The sequence below is a fragment of the Schistocerca serialis genome, chromosome 8 (assembly GCF_023864345.2).
Source record: "Schistocerca serialis cubense isolate TAMUIC-IGC-003099 chromosome 8, iqSchSeri2.2, whole genome shotgun sequence".
Lineage (NCBI taxonomy): Eukaryota > Metazoa > Arthropoda > Insecta > Orthoptera > Acrididae > Schistocerca > Schistocerca serialis.
Genome location: NC_064645.1, coordinates 363,428,509 through 363,453,514, shown reverse-complemented (window position 1 = coordinate 363,453,514; position 25,006 = coordinate 363,428,509).

Here is a 25,006-nt window from a genome sequence, read left to right as displayed (position 1 = left end):
TAAGTCCCATAGTACTCAGAGCCATTTGAACCATTTTCTCATTAAGTAAACAAGTAACTAACTCCAGGTGAGCTGCTGTCAGGAGGAAAGACGATGTAGATACAGGTGATTGCTTCAGAATCATTGAAGTGCTTGATGATCATATGAAATGCGAAGTGAAACTAGACATCATTAGAGCTAAAGAAGAAGACAGCTCACATAAAGAGCCTGCTGTGACCGAGTTAGAATTATTAACACTGGGAGAGAATCGTGATACCAAGTGTTAATATTATGATAAAAAGTCAGATGAAAATCACCTCACATCTGAGAAAAACGTTCAAGTGATTCTTGAAGTCTTCCCAGCATACTGAATATTCGATGAGGTTTCGCGATTGCAGCCGGATCACGCTGATTTCTTGCCACGATATTTCGGCTGGCAGTCGTCCAGCTATCTTCAGGTGAGTATCCATCCCTGGAGACTGCAAGTTTTTTTTTAAAATTGTATTTCAATTCCCCATCGGGGCAGGCTGGCAGCAGCATATGCTTTGCTCTTCAGCCAAAGGACATAGAACCAACAATAGAAGACATTGAAAAATAACATAAAAGAGAAAACATGGTGTACATAGATATATAAAAGGGGGAACATCATGGAAGGCAACAGACAAAAATGGGCGACTGTAAAATGGAGATAAAGACAGTAAAAAATTAGCACACACAAAAACCACACACTGGGACAGTTAAAAAAACACATGGTGCAGTATGAGCAGAACATAAAAGTATCGACAGATGGCGTAGCACATAACAATCACTAACAGTAACACTAAGTACAAGGCCAGCACACAAATATAATCACACCTCTCGGCGCACAGGAGAACAGCACTAAACACAACACTAACACCAGCCGGTGTGGACGTGCAGTTCTAGGCGTTTCAGTCTGGAACCGCGTGACCGGTATGGTCGCAGGTTCGAATCCTGCCTCGGGCATGGATGTGTGTGATGTCCTTATGTTAGTTAGGTTTAAGTAGTTCTAAGTTCTAGGGGACTGACGACCACAGATGTTAAGTCCCATAGTGCTCAGAGCCATTTGAACCACTTTGAACAACACTGACATGGCACACTGACGATGATCAAAATGGAGGATCTACCAGGCGCAAGGAGATGTTGGAGAAGGGAAGAAGGGGGGGGGGGGGGAAGAGAGGTGGCGATATGGGGGGCGCGCCGAAGAGGGCCAGGTAGTGAGGGACATAGGAGGGAAAGATGCGACAATGGGGTGCAGAGTCTCGGGGGGGGGGGGGGGGAGGAGGAAAACCCGCTCTGGGAGAAGGAGGGGAGAGGGAAAAGAGGGCCCTGGCAAGTGGGGGAACCAGGCCAGATTATAGTTGGAGACTGCAAGTTCCTGGGGTCAACTTTATAGCAAAAATTGGCGCAAGAGCGCATGCGCATTGGCATCCGTCACAGGAGCGTCATCCATCGAAATTCGCGCCTTCCGGAGCTACTGTTCCATCTGTGGAGCACAGGCGCATGCGTGAAGCTGAAAACTGTCTTCTCTCAGAGGAAATTAGAGAGATCACCAGGTCCCAAGCCTTGTCCAGTTGAAAACCACCATCACGATTGATAAGATTTTGCGCTAGGCGTATCTCCACAGATTCTTTAATTACTGAGTCCCAAAAAGTTTTCTCTGGGGCCAAGATTTTCGTGGCAGAAAAATCCGGAGCGTGTCCTATGGTAATACAGTGCTCACCTACGGCCGACTTACTGGGCTGCGAAAGGCGAGTGTGGCGTTCGTGCTCTATGCACCTTTCATGTACTGTGCGTTTCATCTGACCGATGTAGGCTTTGCCACACTGCAAGGAATTTTATAGATCCCGGCCTTCTGCAGATCCAGATCGTCCTTTACTGAACCGAAAAGGGCACCAATCTTCGCAGGTGGTCGGGAGATTACTTTAACTTGATGTTTCCTTAGGATCCTGCCTATTTTAGATGAAAGGTTGCTGGCGTATGGAAGGAACACCCTGGATTTGAATAGCTCCTTATCTTCTTGATGTTGTGGGTGGTCACATTTCTTCCATCTACCTCTGAACACCGACTCCAAATGTTCCAGCTCCTTTGTAAGACTGTCTCCATCTGAAACAACATAAGTCCGGTGCACCAAAGTTCTAAGGAGGCCAGTATTTTGTGAAGGGTGATGACAACTCGACGGTTGCTGGTAAAGGTCCGTATGTGTTGGCTTATGGTAGACAGAATGCCCTAATGACCCACCCACTCTCTTAGTAACCAACACGTCCAAAAACGGCAAGCAACCATCTTTCTCTATTTCCATGGTAAACTGGATGTTCTTCGGGATTGCATTCAAATGTTGCAAGAACCGTGACAGTTCTTCTTCACCATGGGTCCACACTACAAAAGTGTCATCTACATATCACCAGAAAACTCTCGGTTCAAGTCCTGTCGAATCTAGTGCCCTTTCCTCAAAGTCTTCCATAAAGAAGTATGCTACCAAAGGCGAGAGAGGACTACCGATGGCAACACCGTCAGTCTGCACAAAATATTCGTTGTTAAATAAAAAGTAGGTTGAGGAAAGGACGTGATGGAAATGTGCTGTTATGTCGGGCGTGAACTTATTGCTGATGAGCGACAAAGAATCCATAAGAGGGATCTTAGAGAAAAGTGAGATGACATCAAAGCTGACTAGTAAGTCATTATCACTGAGTTGAACTGACTTCAGTCTATTGGTAAACTCAGCAGAGTTGCGAACATGATGCACGCACTTCCCCACAAAAGGTCCATCACGTCCTTTCCTGAGACCAGTAAGTCGGCCGTAGCTGAGCACTGTATTACCACATGACACACTCTGGACTTTTCTGCCACGAAAATCTTGGCCGCAGAGGAAACTTTTTGAGACTCAGTAATTAAAGAATCTGTGGAGATACGCCTAGCGCAAAATCTTATCAATCGTGATGGTGGTTTTCAACTGGACAAGGCTTGGGATCCGGTGATCTCTCTAATTTCCTCTGAGAGAAGGCAGTTAATTCATAATGACACGCCTGGCGACATCTGACGTCAATTTTTAGCGATGCAGGCGGGCATTCCGACAGAGGGCGGACATGTAGTTTTCACTTTTACGCATGTGCCTGCGCTCCACAGATAGAACCATAGCTCCAGAGGGAGGGAATTTCGATAGATGACGCTCCTGTGCCGGAGGCCAATGCGCATGCGTTTTCGCGCCAAATTTGACCCCGGGAACTTGCAGTCTCCAGTGATCGACACTCACCTGAAGATGGCTGGACGATTGCCAGCCGAAATATCATGGCAAGAAGTCAACGTGATCCGGCTGCAATCCCTAAATCCCATCGAACAGAAACGTTCATGTTAGAATCAAGTTGTGGTGCCCGGTGGTCGGCTTCAAAAGCCAGCTCTGATGATGAAAACAGTGGGGCAACGGAAATAAATGAATTATTAGGAAAAAGTTGTTATAAACCTAAAGAGGCAGAATATTCTAAGCAAATATGAGAAGTAAATACTGAAGGAAAAAGAAAGGGCCTCCAGTTTGCAACGGGGCGGGTTTCATCGTAGTTACTCGATCGTACTCTCTCTCTCTCTCTCATTCATTGTCCACCTATCTCAGTACGGCTTCCTTACGACGTCCCTTCACTCTGCAGTAGTAGATACTCACTAGGCCGTGTAAAGCAGCGGTGATGAAACCACGACCTAATACCTGCCACACATAGGACGCGTAACAAAAGTTACGAATCAGTTCCTGTAAGTTCATTTTAACAGATTTCGTGTGGTGGGTAAATGCAGTTTACCTGCAGCAATCCTCCGGAAATTTTAGTAAACTGGTTTTTAATCTTAAGGAAGCACATAAATTTGCTATCAAGTCCGCAAGTCCGAGTTTACTATTTTAACTGCTCTATCTTTCCAAGTTCACAGTCAATACCCCAAAATTTCACACAGGAAAGCAGCCATAATATCGGCCAGTCCGACCCAATTAATGTTTGATCTGACAGTTACTGACCCACTACTATAGGGAGTTGTAACTTCGATCTTATCAGTGGTCTTCAAAGTTAGAAGTGCTCCCCCAAGAACTCCATAAAGTATACAGAATATGCCACGCTGAATTTCGCTAAGACCTAAATATCACACCCTCATAACACATAAATTAATTAATCAAATTGTCCTCACAATGTTCGTAAGTCACGACACTTCCTATCAGCGATGAACTCAACAGTTCTTCATTTTAATTTTCTCGGCGACATTAGGCATGATGTTACACATACGAAGGTTGGCGAGCGACTCTCTCAATGTCACCCCACTCTAAGCCTACCTAACTTTCTGCACGTGGGAACAGCTTAATTCTGATTGTCTTATGGTTTGAGTGACCAATCAGAATCATCCTTCTATATCATCCTTGCGGCAAAACTTGTCTGAGCCAATCACTAATCAGAAAATCATTACGTCATCCCAATGCCAATTTAAAATGCAATATTTAATAAAATAGACCGAAATGCAAAATAATCTTAAAATTAATTTAGAAACATATTCCACTTCCAACTTCTATTCTGGCTGCTCTCTTACAAAATCAAGCACACGTCGACATACATCAGCTGCGTCGTTGCACCACAATTTTCCCACGATTCTATTTCATAACTTTTTACTTAAAATGGTATTAAGTTTTTACGTGCGTCCCACAGACACTCTCTCATTCATTCTCATGTACACACACAACAAAATAATATGCAGATAATTATTTTTGAATGCTTCTTTTACACTACGAAATGCATAGTAATTAAAGTTTTGAAAAGACAATTACAATGAAGTCATTTTATACACTGAGAACTCTTTTTATGACTTTAGATGATAATGAAAAACAAACTGCTACTGTTGCTAACTGAGTTTTGAAACATAAGTGTCGGTTTTTGGACATTTATGTAATTTTCTCAATCTCCAGAACTATTAGAGGTAAGAGTCTGGATTTTTCACAGTATTCTTTTCTTAATAACAAAAGACGGTATACCAAGTTTGAAAAATTCGGTTGATAATTACCATGGTTTATTTCGATTCGTAGGGGGTATGAATTACCGTTCCTAGTAGATGGTACTGGAGACCGTTGTCACAGCTAGTAGCGTCAGCTGCTTTGTGAGTCACAGCGAAGACACAATTCTACAGCACTGGGCTACGCGGCTGCATGCTTTACTGCAATGAATGTTATCTCGTAATAACTTGCTACGTTACAAGTTGTTACAATACCTTGGCAAATAGCGGCTTCAAGTTTCAAAATTCTTTGAAGTCGGAAACCCGAATAAACCTTCATATGTAGGTGATCAGCTGGTAAACATTATTTCTCGGAATGATCTCATGGTTGATAAGGATTTGTTGTGGACGATCAAAATAATGTCGAAAATAAGACAATTAAACACAACATAATTCCTGTTGAAATATACAATATTAAATAACAATTACTTTCAGACACAAGATCACCGGTGAGTACTATATCACAATCGTTTGTTTATTGCATCGAATCCAAGCACAGACTAGTTATGCTGTCCGTAAATGGTGTCAAAGGAGAAATCAGTAAACAAAACAGAAACCAAGTTTTGGTAGACCTCAAAATTAAAGGACAAAAATTGGACGCGATTTTTAATCATTCCTGATCTGAATGCCGAAATTATTTTGGGGGTCGATTGGTTCGATGAAGAAAAGTTTACTATGGACTGTAGTAATGAAATTCTCAAAATTAAAAATAAATCTGGCACTTTAAAGATACCGTTTGAGGAAACAGAAATTACTAATGACGCTAACTATGAATCATTACAAATAGAAATTTATCCTAAGAATAATGGATTGTAAAGTAGTTTCGAAATTTGTCATGTTGAAAGACTGATGATGAAAAGTAAGAAAATGAATAACAGGACTTTACGTGAGAACAGAAATCTGATATGTACACTATGTTAGAAAGAAATACTAATTCATTTTCTGAAAAACCTTGGTTACTTAACAACTTCAGATACGATATTGAAGCATTGACTCACGAACGATTTTTCGTGACGTCTTTCTCACTTTCCTTGGATAAGAAACAATCTGAACAGTTAGAAATAGACAAAATGGTTGAATGTGAAATTGTTGGGAGGATCAACCACGAATATAATCCCCTTTCATTGCTGTGAATAAGGAAGATGAAGAGTGCGAATGGTCATTGACACACAAACTTGAAATAAGACTGTCAGAAGAGAAGCTGACCAGCTGGAAGGCTTAGATGAAAAGCTACAGAATTTCCGTAATTTACGATTTCTAACAGGGCTTGATTGGATGGCAAATTCCATTAGACGCTGAAGCCTGTAAGTATAGGTATTTTTATTTGCCGACAAATGTTACCAACATAAAGTTGTCTCTTTCCGTCTCAGTACATCAGCTTTGTGTCTTATTCGAGCACTGGATTTAGTCTTGGGGAAGGAATTAAGTGACAGATTAACAGTATACGTTGATGATCTGTCAGTCGCCACATAAGAGTGGTGAGGACACTACATAAAGTATTCACTGCTCTTAAAGCTGTGGTGAGGACCTTAAAATTTTAAACGTCCGAGTTTGTAAAAAGTGTTTAAATTTCTGCAAGGCATCATTACGAATTCTGGGAATTTTAAGGCCCAGAAATGTCAACAGTTTTTGAAAAATACCGTTCCCCCAAGAATAAAAACAGCTTGAAGCATTTCTTGGCCAGTGTGGATTTTATCACAGAGTTGCGAAGGGACACGCAGGCTTTCAGTAGTGTCTATTTTAGCAACCTGCTTAGGAGCATTTTGCCTTTATTAGTACTAAAGGGTGTCAAGATGATTTCTAAGAATTAAAAAGGTACATGTCGAAGAATAATGTTTACATCATCTAGAATTAATGAAACCATTTTATATGAGTGCTGGCATCATTGCTTGTGGAATCAAAGTTGAAATTTTCCAAACAATAGATGGTCGAGAAGGAAGAGGTCCCAAATCCAGTGCATCTGTGAGCAAAGCACTGTGGACCAGCTTCCAAACCAATGCATCCGGGAGCAAGGCACTAACTAAACATGAAAGCGGTTACACTATATCAGGGAAAGAAACTTCGACATTTTTATGGGGGTATACAATAGTTATTCGTACTGACCACAAGGCATTAACTTACCTAATAGTTTGCCTCCTATAAAAACGGGAGGTTAACCCACTAGGCATTATACATTCTGCAATTTGTTCATACGAACTCTTATGTCAAATGCACCGATAAATATGTAGCAGATGCTTTATCTAGATTACCGGAACATCGAATCGATTTGCCTAAAAAGAGAATGACGAATACGGTACGTTCCAAAGCTCTCTCATTAATGAAGTACCTGAGAAAAAGAAAATTAAAGATATATGAAAAATATGCGACATTATCAAAACGAATACAAAGCCTGAAAATGAGAGAAACTTAAATTTGATAGTGTGAGCCATCTCAAATTGCTCAGTATTATAATGTTTTTTAAAATGTATAAAAGGGAATATTTGAATGAGGGGGTCTGGAAGGTTTGTTGGCCATCACAGTTTGAAGTGTCAGACTGTTGCTACCTTGCATCAGTACACAGTGGACCCAAGCAGTATACCGGAAAACTTGTAGGTGTTATACTAATCATTGGTAACATGGTAAAAAAGGTAACTGTGCATATAAAATCGTGAGAAAGGTGTGAAATGAGGGTCCTACACAAAGCGACATACCAGATGATATACTTGATTTATTTTCTGCAAATTTATAAAGGCCCCGCCCGAAGACGTCAGGAAATTTTATATATATGTTAGTGGTATTCGAAGCCTTTTTCAAACTTACCAAACCCTATCCAATTAGAAAACCCACAGGTAAAGCAATATTTGATAAAATTATTGAACTCTTTGCAAATATCAAAAAACCACAGTCACTAGCATCAGATAATAGACCCCAGTTCATTTCTGAATTTGGAAAGAAATTATAGAGCAGTATGAAGTACAAGAAACGTATATTTCAGTTCACCACCAGCTGAATGCTAAATTCAGTTGAATGCTGAATCTGTTAGTTATGTAGACTGTGTAGAACCTATTGCCACCGCAATCATATGTGGATTATGCCGGTTCACATCAGATTTCGGAGTTGTCATGAAATCCTTACATCAGCAATCCATGGGATTTACGTTGGAGGAAATACCACTACACAGTACAGGCAAAAGTACAGTAGAAGAGGTCCTGGATCTCCAACTGTATAGACCTTGGATTGGGAAGAAAGAAGGAATTAGAGGGGGAAAGAACGAAATAAAAGATGGAAGCCAGATCTAATCAGCATGATAATAATCTCTAAGTAACGAAGATGAAAGTCGGAAGTATTTTTCTCGTAAAACCCTCGAAAAATCTAGTGAATTAAGCACGAAATTTTCAATTTAAGTATGTTTACAATGGTCCATGTGAAGTGCAGGAACTCCTCAGAGTAAAGCTCACTATCTAGTGTATATATAAGCAAAGAAAACATTAAGTGTTCACAATATCATGGGCTTAAGACCTCACATCCATTGTACAGAATAAGGAACACTGTACCGTAGTACCGTTGTGAAGAAGTTCTGTTACAAACATACTAATATACATTTAAGATCCAGATTCTGAGTAAGTTAATGGAAAGGATGTAATGAAAAGGACATTCTGTAAAATGGAATGATGGATAAAAGGACTGCCACGTATAATGATCTGCAGCCTAATGATGTGAACTGCACAGCAAAGAAAAAGTGAATAATGGAGTGACAAAGTCTGAAATGAGCAGCATACTCTTCTGTTAAGAGAATATTACAAAACTTTGTTTGATATGGACTGCCTGAAGTGGTAAAGGGGCAGAGAAGGCGTGCTTATTGTAAATAGTGTGTTTAATAATGTGTTGCGTTCTTCTGTTGGACTGCGTAAAATTCGAGCAGACAAAATCATCCTTCAGATGAAAGAAAAATATTTACTAATTTTCTGGAATGTAAAGCATTCCACAATTACATGCTAGCCATAAGACAAAGTAAATGAACTGGTAACTATTACAGACCGATGCTCAGGAAAAATTTGTTAGAAGTGTGTATTATATGTATAATGTATTCTCTCTTGCCCATAAATTTTCTATTTATATATATAACTCTTACACGAAATGTCTGCGACAGAGGAACACTTTTACGCGCCGGCCGGAGTGGCCGTGCGGTTCTAGGCGCTACAGTCTGGAACCGAGCGACCGCTACGGTCGCAGGTTCGAATCCTGACTCGGGCATGGATGTGTGTGATGTCCTTAGGTTAGTTAGGTTTAATTAGTTCTAAGTTCTAGGCGACTGATGACATCAGAAGTTAAGTCGCACAGTGCTCAGAGCCATTTGAACCATTTGAACACTTTTACGCGATATGTTTTTTGCTGAATTTAGCTAATGATATTCGTTTCAAACTCTGTTGGGATACTATTTCATTTACTGTTACATATGTAAAAAATGTTGTTTTTGCTGGTATGTAGTTGCGCTCAACACAGTGTGAAGTATTTTAGATGTTTCAATGATGGTAGCTTTATCAGGGAACATCACTGAAACATGGGGCATACCTAACACGTGTATATGATACGATTGTGCCCAATTCATGTAACTTCTGTGTTCCCTATGAATACTGTATTATCGGTGTGGTAATGTTCTTTGAATCGACACATACGCGACCAATCGTTCTTATATTTTTAAAGGCATGTAACTAGAACTGGTTTGCAAGTATCTTTTTCTTAAACAACGTTCGTTCATAATACAAATGCGTTAAAGCATTATATTTTAAACTGATTCATGCTTAGGTACTGAGAGTTGTATGAAATGTAAAACCTGGTGGGTAGTCCGTCCGGAAAGTAAAGGTTTATGAGGTAGTGTAAGAGATAGTTTGGCGAAGTAGTGCGAGCAGCCTTTGTAACGGACATAATCGCTGGCCAGCATCCCACAACTTATTGTTCTGAGTGCTCAATGAGGGAAAACTGTAGGATGAATGGATTAAGTACACCTCGGGATGAAGATTTATATTGGCTATTGGATTATGGTAATTACTGCTGTGCTCTGAATCGTGGAAGTCCGACAGCAAGGAGATATTTTACAAAGCGCGTTACATTAAGAACTATGTATTACGAGACGATTATATTCTTTTGTCACGGAAGATCACCACTGTCGTCACCTCCAGGACAAGTAAAGTTTGATGTAGCAGATATCTGCATGGACCAGAAATCTGCTTGGACTGTTACATAATAACTGTTTCACTCACAACTTTTTTTTAGAGAACAGTGATTAATTCTTAGTCAATCATGTGGGCAGATTCCATTTCCTAGTGCTGAAAACTTCCGAATGTTTCCGACTTCAAAGGTATCTGTCTGGAAAGACTTAGGGCGAAGTGGTTATTTGAAATTCTCGTTAAAAGCATTACACAATACTACAAGTTGCATAGTAAAACAGTGGCTGTAAAAACCAAATACAAACCATAACTGCTCAAAGGCCTGAAAATGCCTTTTGCATTACAGGTTTATAACAGTGTTTATTTATTTGTTCGTTTGTGTTAACAAGTGTATTATTACTGTGTTTTGCTAGAAGTGTTAGTCTCGAACACAGTCAGTAGACAGAACAATTTCTTTGCCCTCCACATTTCGTTGAGCCAGTAGGTTAGAAAATTTTACAGTAAAAGTGCTTATGAAATTCAGTAACTATGCAAGGAGTATTTTACAATTAAAATCACAACTAGTAACATTATAACTGTAAGTGATCCAGCGTCCCCATACTTCACTTATGGTCGGTATAATGCAAAGGATTATATACTTCCCACGAAAGCAAACAATTTTCACGTTAGCTAAAATAACAGTTAGATAACTATTTCATTATAGTTTTTCAGTAGTGAAGTACTAACGCCATCTCATGTTCATTTTATATGTGCTTCTGCCATACTGAACGATACTTTTTTGCTAACGCCATTGTAGAACGTTTGCTTCTGCTTGCACCACTTTAGCACTATCAAAACTGAACTCCTCGAAGGTTTTCTTTAAGCTTAGGAAACAGATGATAATCGGAACGTATCGAGTCGGGACGGTATGGAGGGTGATAGATGACAGTGATCCGAAGGCGTTGGATTCCTGCTGACGTCATAGTACTTCCGTGATGCCTCGCACTATCATGCTGAAGGAGAGGTTGCCCTGTCTGGATGAACTCTTCGAATTCGTAACTCCGTCACAGAATGCTGTTCCTCACGCATCAACATAGTTACGTAACATTTTGCCACCGCCATCTTACACCGTACAATTCGGACTTACCTAACTGCAGAGGACTGCCATTTATGTAGACATGAAGAACAAAGATGTAAAATGTTATTAACGTTTGTTTTCTTTAAAAATTTTTAAGAGTTTTAAAATAATACTTCAGTGGTATAACATTTTAACCCTAAGACACCCAAGCCTTTTTTTCTAACTTGGATGCCTAAGGGGGGGGGGGGGGGGTTCGGCGACCCCACAGGTATTAAATAAGTTTACTGACGAAAAATTACAACTTTCAAAATGGTTTATGTATTTAACTAACGCATCGGTTTATAAATGTTGTTAATTGTTATGAATATTGGATTGAGTAAATAAAAGATTGACATATTGCAATACAAAATATAGATGTGTTCATATACAATAGACTACTCTGAGTCCTCAACTTCAAGGCAAGAGACACACTTAACAATTTTTTTTTGAATGTGTGTACACACATGTTTATGACACTGTCCACAATTCTGTTTTGGTTTACTTAGATTGTTGTACTTCTGCTTCTTTGTTTTAGCTTCTCTTACACAAATATGGAACCGACCTTTCCCTGCAGGAGCCTGACGTGCTTCTGTTGTCACTTCTTTGATTTTGTTTTGTAGAATAGTCTCCACTGATTGAACAATTTGGTTAGATAACCCTCTTGCATTGGCACTTCTTTCTTCTATCTGAAATTTCACTAGTTCCATCCCAGCTTGCAGAAGATAAAGATTCCGTTTGTTGTGTTTCCTTTCATTCCATCTTGGATGTTGCTGGATGTATATGGTGATTGCATTGATAGCACAAATGTCGATGAGAGAGTAAAATACAGATAGAGGCCATCTCTTTGTTCCCCTCTTGCAGGTGTACATACGCGCACTTGGATCAATGGTATCAATTCCACCATTATATTATGCATTTATCTCTTCTCTCCTCCAACAGTGCCTTTATCTTGTTGCACTGTTGCCAAACATCAGTAAGTTTTTACTTGGTTTCGTTTTTGCTGTGTAGGACACCAAAGTTACTGGAGGCCTACGTGTTGGGAACTGCACTAACTCACTGCAAGTTTACAAGATAAATAACAGCTGACTGACATCAAAAATCACTTCCTCTGAAAGTAAACCGATTGTTGTGAATATCAAGAATACCAACCAAGAAGAAACTAACTTGCATTGCTGTACAGATGAGAAATACGAAATCCTACACAGGGAAATTTTCTATAGCATGGAAGCCTAAGGGGGAGGGGGGGGGGGGGGGGTTGTTGGACCCATAATAAGTTTATTTATTTTTTCTTTCAAAGCAGGAATTTTCTATAAAATATATTGACACTAACGTAGGGTTAATACGTCCTCGTAGTTTGTATCGTGTTTCTTTGTTGTTCATGGTCAGATGCTCTGCTAATAAAAGCTACAGAGTACTGTTGTTTTCGTATCCGATTTGTAAAACTGTAAAACAGGTTTCTGTTCCCAAGTCAAGTCTAAACCAGCAGTTGGTTTACTCTGTTTGCAGCTGTTTACCTGGAATAACTTTACCGAATTAGGTTGGCGACAGTGAATTGACAGTTAATTGATTTACATGACCACTGTCTTATTATCCATCTATAAGACTTTTGGTTCCACTGCCATTACAGTAACTGTTATAACCATTTCAAAACACAATCTTTCACGTGACGAAACAAAACCTGGTTGCTTCCCAGTAGTTACAGTCAACTTTAGAAACCTCTCAAGGGGGTAATATTATAGGGGACTCGCTCTCGTACCAAACTATATCGTTATAATCTACGAATCTCGTCATTAATATCCTTTCAACCTGATTTTTAATACCACTCTTGAATCTTTCTTTTACTTTCGGCATTTCTTCTGTTATGTTTTAAATAGAACAACATGGGCAAGAGCCAACATCCCTGTCTTAGACTCTTTCTAATCCGAGCACTTTGTTCTTGGTCTTCCATCGTTAGTGTTGGCTCTTGAACCTTGTACATTTTGTATATATGCTCCTGTCCCTACAGGACCATTCTCAGAAATTCGAACCTCGCCCATCGTGTTACACTAACAAACACTTTCTCGAAATCGTCAAATCCTGTGACAGTGGCTGGGGATTTCTTCAGTCTCTCATCTATTATTATTCACAAAGTTGAGAACTGGCTCTCTGGTGGCCGTACCTGTCCTAAACTCGAACTGGTCGTCAAATAACGGACGCTCATATGAAACTTCCTAGCAGATCAAAACTGTGTGCCGAAGCGAGACTCGAACTCGGCACCTTCGCCTGGCGGAATCTGAGCTGCGAGGACGGGTCGTGAGCCTTGCTTGGGTAGCTCAGGTGGAAAAGTACTTGTCCGCGTAAGGCAAAGGTTCCGAGTTCGAGTGTCGGTCTGGCACACAGCTTCGATCTGCCAGGAAGTTTAATACCAGCGGACACTCCACTGCAGGGTGAAAACTGCATCCTGGGAACTGATCCTCAATTTGTTTTCTTCCACCATTCTGTATATTGTTCTTGGCACTACCTTACATGCACGAGTTGACTATACGAGAGCCAGTGCACGTGAAAGTCTCATGGTATGTCTCCACATTGATACATTCTGCACACCAACTTAAACAGTTGAATAGCACTTTCCCTAATTATGTCATAAATTTTGGAGGAATGTTGTTGTAATAATAGGGATGATGATGATGTTTGATCTGTGGGGCGCTCAAATGCGCGGTTATCAGCGCTCGTACAGATTCCCAACCTTTGCTCAGTCCAATCTCGCCACTTTCATAAATGAAGATGAAATGATGAGGACAAGACAAACACTCAGTCATCTCAAGGCAGGTGAAAATCCCTGACCCCATCGGGAATCGAATTCGGGACCCCGTGCTCGGGGAGCGAGAACGCGACCGCGAGACCACGAACTGCGAACAAGTAATAAGGAGATGGGATCTGGGAGTAATAAGGTGTTGAGCGAAAATATAACGATGTCTGAAAGAATTACATTTTTCTGTTTACCACAGACACCGCTTTAATTTACAAAAGCAAGTAATATTTGTTCATACCCAAAATTTATCAAACGCTTCTCAAACAATACACATCAGCAGATGCGACAGACAGAATAGACTGTATCGCGAATAAATACCAGAACACGTTGGTCAAAGAATTAATAGCAGTAAATATACAGACACGGGCGTGTAGCAGCCAGTGGGAATTTTATCATGCTAATATATCGAGTAGCAAATTTTAAGGAATTGTTGATTTCTTTTATCAACAAATTCCGTAATATGCATTAACAGGCCCCTGAAACTTGAACTAATATACAAGTCCTTGAAACAGACACGGCAGATAATTACCAAAGGGCACAAAAATTTAAGAAAACTTATATGCACAGCTGTTGGGCAAACTGAGGGGACTGTTGTCTCATTAGTTCGTACACTCATGGAAAGTATAATATTTGAAACGTTCACGTCTGCTGAGCAGGTTTTTGAATCAGCAAATCGGTGAGAAAATCAGTTAAAATATTTTCTTAAGCCTTAACATACACAGCTGTGAAGCAGCCAAACGGCATTACAGGAAACAGAAAATTAAAGTAATGTATATATCTCTGACGCAGACTTTTGCATCAACATCTGTCAGTCATATAGATTACGAATTTAGTATTAAAAATCTTAACTTTACATACGCGGCTGTGAAGCAGCCAAAAGGAAGTACTATTTCACGAATACCCGTAATGATAGAAGACAGAAAAATTAAAATCATATGCATATGATAAGCAGTGGTGACCGAATACTTCCGGCATCAGAAGTCACCTTCATTCAGCCAACGGCCTTGTCAGAAAGGCTGGAGAAGCGGCTAGACGTTCAAGGCACTCTCTTGCCTTGTGTGGGAAACTGTCCCTAAAAGCGGAAGAACCAGCAATGATCAACGGCATGAGAATGCAGAAGGTAATGAAAACCACTGCATTAAAGACACAGCTTGTATCCACAGGACATGTGGCCTGTGACTGAAAAAGTGTGATGATGATCTCTCCATCGGCAAAAGATTTCGGAATAGCCCTCCATTCGGATCTCCAGAAGGGGACTACCAAGGGGGAGGTGACCATGAGAAAAAGACTAAAGAAACAACGAAAGGATAACGTTCTACGAGTCGGGGCGAGGAATGTCAAAAGTCTTGCCGTGGTAGGGAAGCTGTTAAACCTGAAAACGGAAATGCTAAGGCTCAGTCTTAATATGGTGGGGATCAGTGTCGTGACATGGGAGGAGGACGAGGATTTCTGGGTAGTATCAGCGGGTGCAGAAAATGGTATAATGGAAGTAGTATTTGTTATGCATAGGATGGTAGGACAGAGAGTGAGTTACTGTGGACAGTTCAGTAACAGGTTTATCCTGTCAGAAGCGAATGCAGACAAACACCGACAACAACAGTTAAGTATACATGCCCACGTCGCAAGGAGAAGCTGAAAAGATAGAGAAGGTGTACGAGAATACTGAACGGGTAATTCAGTACGTAAAGGGAAATGAGAATCTAATAGTCATGAGGATTTGGAAAGCGATTGTAGGGGAGGGCGGAGAAGAAAGGTTTCCGGGACAATATGGACTTGGTAAGAGAAACAAGAGAGGAGAAAGACTAATTGTGTTCCGCAATAAATGTCAGTTTGTAATAGCGAATATTCTGTTCGAGAATCACAGGACGAGCAGTTACCCTTGGATACGGCTGGGAGATACGGAAGGTTTCACTTAGATTACATCATGGTCAGGCAGAGATTCCGAAATCAGATTCTGGATCTTAAGCTGAACCCAGGAGCAGATATAGACTCAGATCACAATGTAGTAGTGATGAAGAATAGCCTGAAGTTTAAGCGATTAGGCAGAAGGAATCAGTACGCAAAGAAAGGGGGATACAGAAGTTACATTTGGAACACCAGAACCACCTCGTACAATAGCAACTGTCAACCATCCGTTGCCATGTGTGAAGGAATCATTAATGTCAATGCTGAAGTTCAATCTGCATCCACAGAAGACTGATGGTCCATCAAGTAGAGAGTGTGCAGCGACAGATTTTATAGTATTCTTCTTTTTATCAGCTGCAGATGTAGTCATTTCAACATCTTCAATGGTTTTATACATTGTATATCGTGAACGTCGACGATATGATAATGCTGCATGACGTCATCTTGGCAGCGCGCCAGCCACGGAGCGCCGCGCGGACGCGTGCTACTAGATTTCCTTTAGCACGCGTCCGGGATAACACTCGGCTGGCAGTGTGAAATATTCTAAGTCCCTTATCGCTGACGCGCTGTGGCGCAACTATATAAGCGAGCGATCTCCGCGCAGCGGATCATTCGCGCTGCTGCCGGTTCACAGGCAACTGCTTTGAACGCTGCCAAGATGCCCTACAGAAGATATCGTCGACGTTCACGATATACAATGTATAAAACCATAGAAGATGTTGAAATGACTACATCTGCAGCTGATAAAAAGAAGAATACTATAAAATGAGTCGCTGCACATGAATAAGAGATGAAATACTTCTATTGATCGACGAAAGAAGGAAGTACAAAAATGTTCAGGAAAATACAGAAATATAAAAATACAAGTCACTTGGAATCGAAATAAACAAAAAGTCCAGGGAAGCTAATGCAAAATGGCTAAATTACAAATGTGGAACCATTGAAAAAGAAATGATTGTCGGACGGACGGATTCAGCATACAGCAAAGTCAAAACAGCCTTCGGTGGAATTAATAGGTAGGTGATAACATTAACAGTTCAGTGGGAATTACACTGTTCAATGCAGAGGAGCGAGCGGATAGGTGAAGAGTACATTGGATGCCTCTGTGAGGGAAAGTGTTTATCTGACGACTTCATAGAAGAAGAAAGAGGAGTCGACAGGGAAGAGTTAGGGGATCCAGCATTAGAATGAGAATTTAAAAGAACTTTGGAAGACTTAACATCAAATCAGGTACAAGGGATAGATAACATTCCATAGGAAATTAAAAAATGGTTGAGGGAATTGGGAACAAAATGACTATTTACGTTGGTGTGTCGAATGTATGAAACTGGCGATATACCATCAGACTTTCATCACACAGTTCCGAAGAGAGTAAAAGCCGACAAGTGCGAGAATTATCGCACAACCAGCTTAATAGCTCTTGCATCTGAGTTGCTGACACTGATAATATGCATAAGAATGGAAAAGGAAATTAAGGATCTGTTAGATGATGACCAGTTTGGCCTTAGGAAAGGTAAAGGCACCAGAGAGGCAGTTATTACGCGGTAGTTGATAATGGATGCAAGACTGAAGAAAAATCAAGACATGTTTACTGGATTTTCCGACCTGGGGTAAGATGTTCGAAATTCTGAGAGAAGTAGGAATAAAGTATGGGGTTAGGAGGTTAACATACAATATGTACAAGAACAATAAGAGTGGAAGACCAAGAACGAAATGCTCTGATTAAACAGGGTGTAAGACAGGGATGAAGTCTTATGCCCCACCCCTCCTGTTTAATCTACACATCGAAGAAGAATTGAAGGAAATAAAAGAACTATGGAAGAATGGGATTAAAATTCAGGGTGAAAGGATGTCAATGATAAGATTCGCTAACGACGTTGTTATCCCCAACGAAAGGGAAGAAGAACAGCAGCTTACTTCGAATGGAATGAGTACAGAATATGGACTGAGTGTACCTCGAAGAAAGATCAAGTAGCAGAAATGAAAACCATGAGAAACTTAACGTTGCAACTTGGGATCGCGAAGTAGAGGAAGTTAAGAAATTCTGCTACATATGATGGACGAAGAAAGGAGGACATAAAAAGCTGACTAGCACTGGCGACAAAGGCATCCATGGACAAGAGAAGTCTACTAGTATTAATCATAGATCTTCATGTGATGAAGAAATTTGTAAGAATGTACGTTTAGAGCACATCATTGTATCGTGGTGAGACGTGGACTGTAGGAAAACTGGAACAGAAGAGAAGCGAAACATTTGTGATATGGTGCTGCAGACGAATGTTGAAAATTAGGTGGACTAGTAAGGTAAGGAATGAGGAGGTTCTCCTCAGAATCAGCGAGGAAAGAAATGTATTAAAAACACTGACAAGAAGATGCGACAGGATGGTAAGACGTGTGGTAAGACTTCAGGGGATAACTTCCACATTAGTAGAGGGTGCTGTAGAGCGTGCAAACTGTAGAAGAAGACAGAGACTGGAATACATCCAGCAAATTAAAAGTTTGGCTCAGGAGAGAAATTCGTGGCGGGCCGCATCAAACCAGTCAGAAGACGATTCAAAGAAAGTGTGTGTATCAGAGATACACAAGGTTCCACAAAAACTGCCAAACTGCAGCAGGCATGCCTCAGCTGTCCACGAGCTTAAATCCCATGTCGAGACACCAAGGCGCCACCACTAGAGACACCAAGGGAACAGTTGGCGAAGCAACGCTAGGCAAAGGTAGTCCTCGAGAACAGGGATCGATATAACTCCTTGAACAGCTCACTTATCTGTGCTTGCTACACTACTGGCCATTAAAATTGCTACACCAAGAAGAAATGCAGATGATAAACGGGTATTCATTGGAAAATATATTATACTAGAACTGACATGTGATTATATTTTCACAAAATTGGGGTGCATAGTTCCTGAGAAATCAGTACCCAGAACAACCACCTCTGGCCGTAATAACGGCCTTATTATGCCTGGGCATTGAGTCAAACAGATTTTGGACCGCGTGTACAGGTACAGCTGCCCATGCACTTCAACACGATACCACTGTTCATCAAGAGTAGTGACTGGCGTATTGTGACGAGCCAGTTGCTCGGCCACCATTGACCAGACGTTTTCAATTGGTGAGAGATCTGGAGAATGTGCTGGCCAGGGCAGCAGTCGAACATTTTCTGTATCCAGAAAGGCCTGTACAGGACCTGAAACATGCGATCGTGCATTATCCTGCTGAAATGTAGGGTTTCGCAGCGATCGAATGAAGGGTAGAGCCACGGGTCGTAACACATGTGAAATGTAACGTACACTGTTCAAAGTGACGTCAATGCGATCAAGAGTTGACCGAGACGTGTAACCAATGGCATCCCATACCATCACGCTGGGTGATACGCCAGTATGGCGATGACGAATACACGCTTCCAATGTGCGTTCACCGCGATGTCGCCAAACGCGTATGCGACCATCATGATGCTGTAAACAGAACCTGGATTCATCCGAAAAAATGACGTTTTGCCATTCGTGCACCCAGGTTCGTCGTTGAGTACACCATCGCAGGCGCTCCTGTCTGTGATGCAGCGTAAAGGGTAACCACAGCCATGGTCTCCGAGCTGATAGTCCATGCTGCTGCAAACGTCGTCGAACTGTTCGTTTACGATTGTGAACGGGGCTGTAACTATTAGTTGCCTTTTACAGTTACACACATTTATTTTTGAAACAGTAATTCCAGACTCAACAAGAAATAAAAAGTACCAGAGGTTATTAATATAGGAATAAATAACTGTAAATAATAGTGTTTTCAGTCCGTTACAGTTTGGCAAATCACCATAAAACACAGATACATATAATGCTTTTGAAAAAAAGCCACTGTGATCACGGCTGAAGGCCTTACACGCCAAGAATGGCAATAAATTAAGAATGTTTAAGAACTTGCTGCAATTACAACGTACAGGTATTGAAATATTAAGAGGTAAGTGGCCACATACACAGCAGAAGGTATCACGCGCCAGGAATGGCAGTAAATAAGGTTTTGAAGCTTACTACTAAAGTACAAATATCGAATGCCTTTTTCAAAGCAAATGACCACAATCACAACTGAAGGCCTTACGCGCCAGGAACGGCAATTATATAAAAATTTAGAAACCTGCTGCAAAACAGAGAACACAAGCAGAGGTTAATTAAAAGAAACCAGCAGCTGACCATAAAACGGGTGAAGTAATATGATGGTAACATTGTAACACAACCCTTACATTGCTAGATTTATTCCAAGGCGACCGGAACTATTAACTAGACATACACAACCTTTAATGTAGGCATTAAAAGGGATGGTAATGAATAATACAATAATAAAACCCAAGGACCAGTCACAGACGGTGCTCCAGGAATCGACCTCTGAGAAGGTCCGGCAACAAACATTTTGACGAGCGATGAGATAGGCAGCCAAGAGTTGCAATCACTTCACAAAATGGTGACTCAGACTAGTGGTAGTCTAACGAATGTCTAATGATAATCTTGCTGAAGCTACCTGACGTCCGATAAACCAAATGCAATGATGGAGCAATACGCCAAAGCCTGAACCGGCGGTCTGCAATACGTCCCCAGAATACTGTGTTTAGAGCGCCCGGGACGAGAAAGGAACCACTACCAGATTTCCGACCGGTTCCACAAACCCGAAAATCTTAACAAGCAAGTCACACTACAGAACACCAGAAAAACTAACAGTAACTAAAACCCCACTCGATTTGCGTGCGAGGCAAAACCGAAATGTAACGAACCAGAATCAGCAACCACACGTCATTACGGAAACAATCGCAAAGCGAGCCAAAACCAAGTACCAAATGAGTGACATCCAATTCCTTAGGCACACAAACGCACACTGAACTCACTGTGACAACTCTGACGACAGTTGGCAGAATGAAACAGATCTCTTCTTTGCTTTATTAATTCACAATTGAGTAACCACACCGTTTAATCACTGAGCCAAGTGCTTTTAACACAGTGCAGTCTTCAAGTACTAAGCGGTATGCAGATCCACCAAACTGGATATGACGACGCGATGATAATCTGTCACAACATCACATACGTACTACGGGGCCCACACGTGTGACTGACTCTGCTCTACTTGGATTGAAATGCACTCATCTTAAAGCTTGCTGGATCCGGTTTACGACGAGATCATACACCCTCGTAACCACAGCCCTTCCATCCGGCAGATCATGCGTGCTGCCTGTGGTCCCGGCGTGTTCTAGCACTGCGCGGACCTGGCTCCTCCTGAGTCCCCAACCGAACTCGCCACACTCACACGACCTGGAAAATCAAACACGTCCCCCAAATATAGGGCAACAGTTACTACATATCAATAACAGTCGCTGCTGTCACTAGCGGACAGGAAACGCTTGCGAAACCGAGTGGCGCCAGTCAAGACGAGAAGAAGACAAACAAGCGCAACTATGTAAGTCTGCAGGCTTTCGTGGCCGTTGTCACTGAAGTTAAAATCTTCTGGGTTATTAGACTGCGTCACGTATCTTCTAAAATGTTCGACGTTTCGACCCCTCTGCTGGGATCTTCCTCAGGATCTTTTGGTGTCCACTACTGTTAGACCACTGTCAACTGCAACTATTCCTACTAAACGATAATGTCTGGCCTCCAACAGAGGGCAGAAACCTACAGACAGCACCAACGTGAACCGCAGCACGGCTCATGAAGTTAATACAAAAATTAGCAAATTAGTTTAACCTCTGTTATGCAGTACAGTTACTGAGGCAGAAAATTTAGACTGAAACTAGTCATTAGCAAACACACGAAACTGGTAGTAAACAGTTAATCAATTTTCAAAGTCTTACAACCTTCGGTGATTGCATGGAGAGGACACGGGAACCTACCTGGCAATAGTGACTGAGAACAATGACAACACATGCGACCTACAAGTTTTAACTAATGCAAGTTATTATTCCAGATAGTCATACTTTGTGAAAGAAATGAAACAGGGTAAAGCCTCTACATTCCTAAATCTGTCAGTTAACAGTCTTACGATGTTGTAACTGCGGAGGACGAAGAATGTAGCCGACGACAATGTTGAGCAGCCGTTGTTGCTGCTGCTGCTGTTCGATGAGAACCCCGAGTCGTCTCCAGAGCTACGGATAATTACGGGACAAGAAACAGAAAAGCAGCTTCCTCCGCCTGCCCAATCTTACCGTGGTCTCAATACTCGCGGGTTAACGAATCAGGGCGTCTACACCGGCGCGAGCATAGCTGCACACCGCGTCGACGGGAGCGCCGAACAAAACACTGCCGCACTGTTTCACTGTTTCATCATCAAACTGCTCTGCCTCCTCTCTGCTCGCACCGCGTCAGAGACTCTCCATATGCAAAGATAAACAACGGCACAGCTACTGTCATTTAGTCGTTGCTATCGATACATTCCAATAAAGTTCCCTTGATTATTACCCAGCAATTTACAATATTTTCATTAAAACTACAGTCACTTATATGCAGTGAGATATAAATACACTATTACATCGAATACTTATTAAATATAGTTTCTTTAATACAGCTTACAGCTTGATAATCAGAACTAGAGTACAAGTTATCAACGGATATTAAACGGCAAATTTTTTTATTGGTGCAGGAGGTATTGTGTCTGCATTATCGGTGTTACAAACGGACGAACATCACATTCGTCATCTGTGCCATGTTAGCTGGAGTAAACATGTACAGGCTCAGAGGGATAACAGTCATTACATTCACAATTCGAGATTGTTTTCTAGAGGTTGTCAGGCCCACTTACTGGTTTATGGTCGATAATGAATTTTTAAAAAGTGTGTTCATGGCAAAACCCAGACTCCAAATGAGTCTCTAAATTCACGCATATGGAAACGGTGCTCTAAAATCACATTTTCATCAGCTACAGTTATCAGAATTGCAACTTATGATTCAGTTCTTGTATTTAATGATGAGAATGTAGGGACGATGCAGGTTTTAGAGAGAATGGGTTTTAAGATGGGAAACTTCACTCAAGACATTTTGAGAAAAATAGATTTACAGCGCGTCTTTTCTGCAGCTGAAAAGTCAGTTGAAGACTTGGTAAAGAAAGGTAGGCAGAGAATAAGAAAGCAGAAAGGAAATCTGACGCAAAAGAAGACCCTGACTACAAAACTAGAGTCTTTTGAAGATGTGACATAAGAAAAGCCGTTACGTTGTACTTTAAATTCCATATCGTGAAAATTATGTTTTTTGAAGTTTATGCACCTTTTTCTGAGAAGGTATGATGGCTAGAACTATGAAATTTTCTACACTTATTTTTAATAAATGTCGTCTCAGAGAAAATTTGGAAATTCTGAGTGGAATCTGAGATATGGGGCGAAGTCGTTAGTATTTTGCATGAATTTCATACTGCCCTCACAGAATTGCAATTAAAAATTATTTAAATTCTCCTTGTTGATATATTCAAAAAGCTCATGAGAGAAGTTTACTGTATGCGAAGAGATTTAACAGAGAAAATTTTGTGTAAGTCTCTTTAATAGTTTCTGGGAGAAAATTACACATATTATTTTTTGAAAATAAATATTTGAAAATCTACAAAAAATGTTAAATGTACAGGATATTTCACATTTCGTGTTACATACGTCTAGAGGTTGCAGAGGGAACTTAGTAGATGAAGTTCTACTTAGGAATCCACGTCCGGAAACGTCATCCGACGACGCTAGAGCGCATCAAAGTTACAGGCCGTGTGCCTGTAAATGTATCTATGTACGTGATGATTCCATGATGATGTTACCAATTTTCCAGACTGATGAAGAAGAATAAATGTATCAATAGGAGGTAAGGGTCCCTGTACCTGAAACGAAGGGGTTCAAAGTTATAAGCGAACACCGTTCTGATACCTCTGATAGTGGAATACATGTACTGGTACTGTTGTTTCTAAGACTGCAGTGTAGGCAAGTTTCAAAGATGGTAGTATGGATCAAAGCAAGAAAAAATTTCCAGTAAACATAGGCTCTAAAATGCATACCTGAGGATCTATGAGCGCTTGTTCATCTTCGCTAGTGTGAAACGCATTTCCTGTAATTTTATCTTGGAACTCTTCCATTTGGTCCGTGTTTGCATAGAAAAACAACAATAACAGAAATTAAGTCCGCCTTGATGCAAAACACCCTGTTATTCGTATATTTCTTTATTTTCCCAAACTAGTTTCGGGGACAGATATCGCCATCATCATTGGGTTTTTTAATCTTATTTATTGTATGTTACAGCATGTTTTTGAGAATTATTGTCGCTGTTTGCGACATATTTTCCGTACGCTTTCTTTTTTGTTGCCGTTTTTACTCAGCGAACATCATGTCATCTGCAAGTTCGTTGGACGGTATGTAGCTGATTCTATACACATAAAAACAAAACTTTCACACTTAGTTTATGATCAAGAATATCACGCCATCCTGCTGTTCTGGGAAGATAAAGAAATAAACGAATGACAATGTGTTTTGCATCAAGGCGGACTCAATTTCTGATATTGTTGATTCAAATTTTCTGTATTGAACAAGTGCTCATAGCCCTTGAGGTATGCATTTTAAAGCCCATGTTTACCAGGCATATTTTCTTGTCTTGGTCCATACTACCATCTCTGAAAGTTGCCTACACTACAATCTTAGAAACGCCAGTACCAACCAGAGGTATCACAACGGTTTTCGTTTATAACTTTCGACTCGTCCGTTTCCGGTAAAGGGATCCTAACCTCAAACTGATACGTTTATCCTTCCCCATTATCCTTCGAAGAGTGTAACATTATCACGGAGTCGCCTTGTATACAGGATGGTCCATTGATCGTGACCGGGCCAAATATCTCACCAAATAAGCGTCAAACGAAAAAACTACAAAGAACGAAACTTGTCTAGCTTGAAGGGGGAAACCAGATGGCGCTATGGTTGGCCCACTAGATGGCGCTGCCATAGGTCAAGCGGAGATCAACTGCGTTTTTAAAAAAATAGGAACCCCCATTTTTATTACATATTCGTGTAGTACGTAAAGAAATATTAATGTATTAGTTGGACCACTTTTATTGCTTTGTGATAGATGGCGC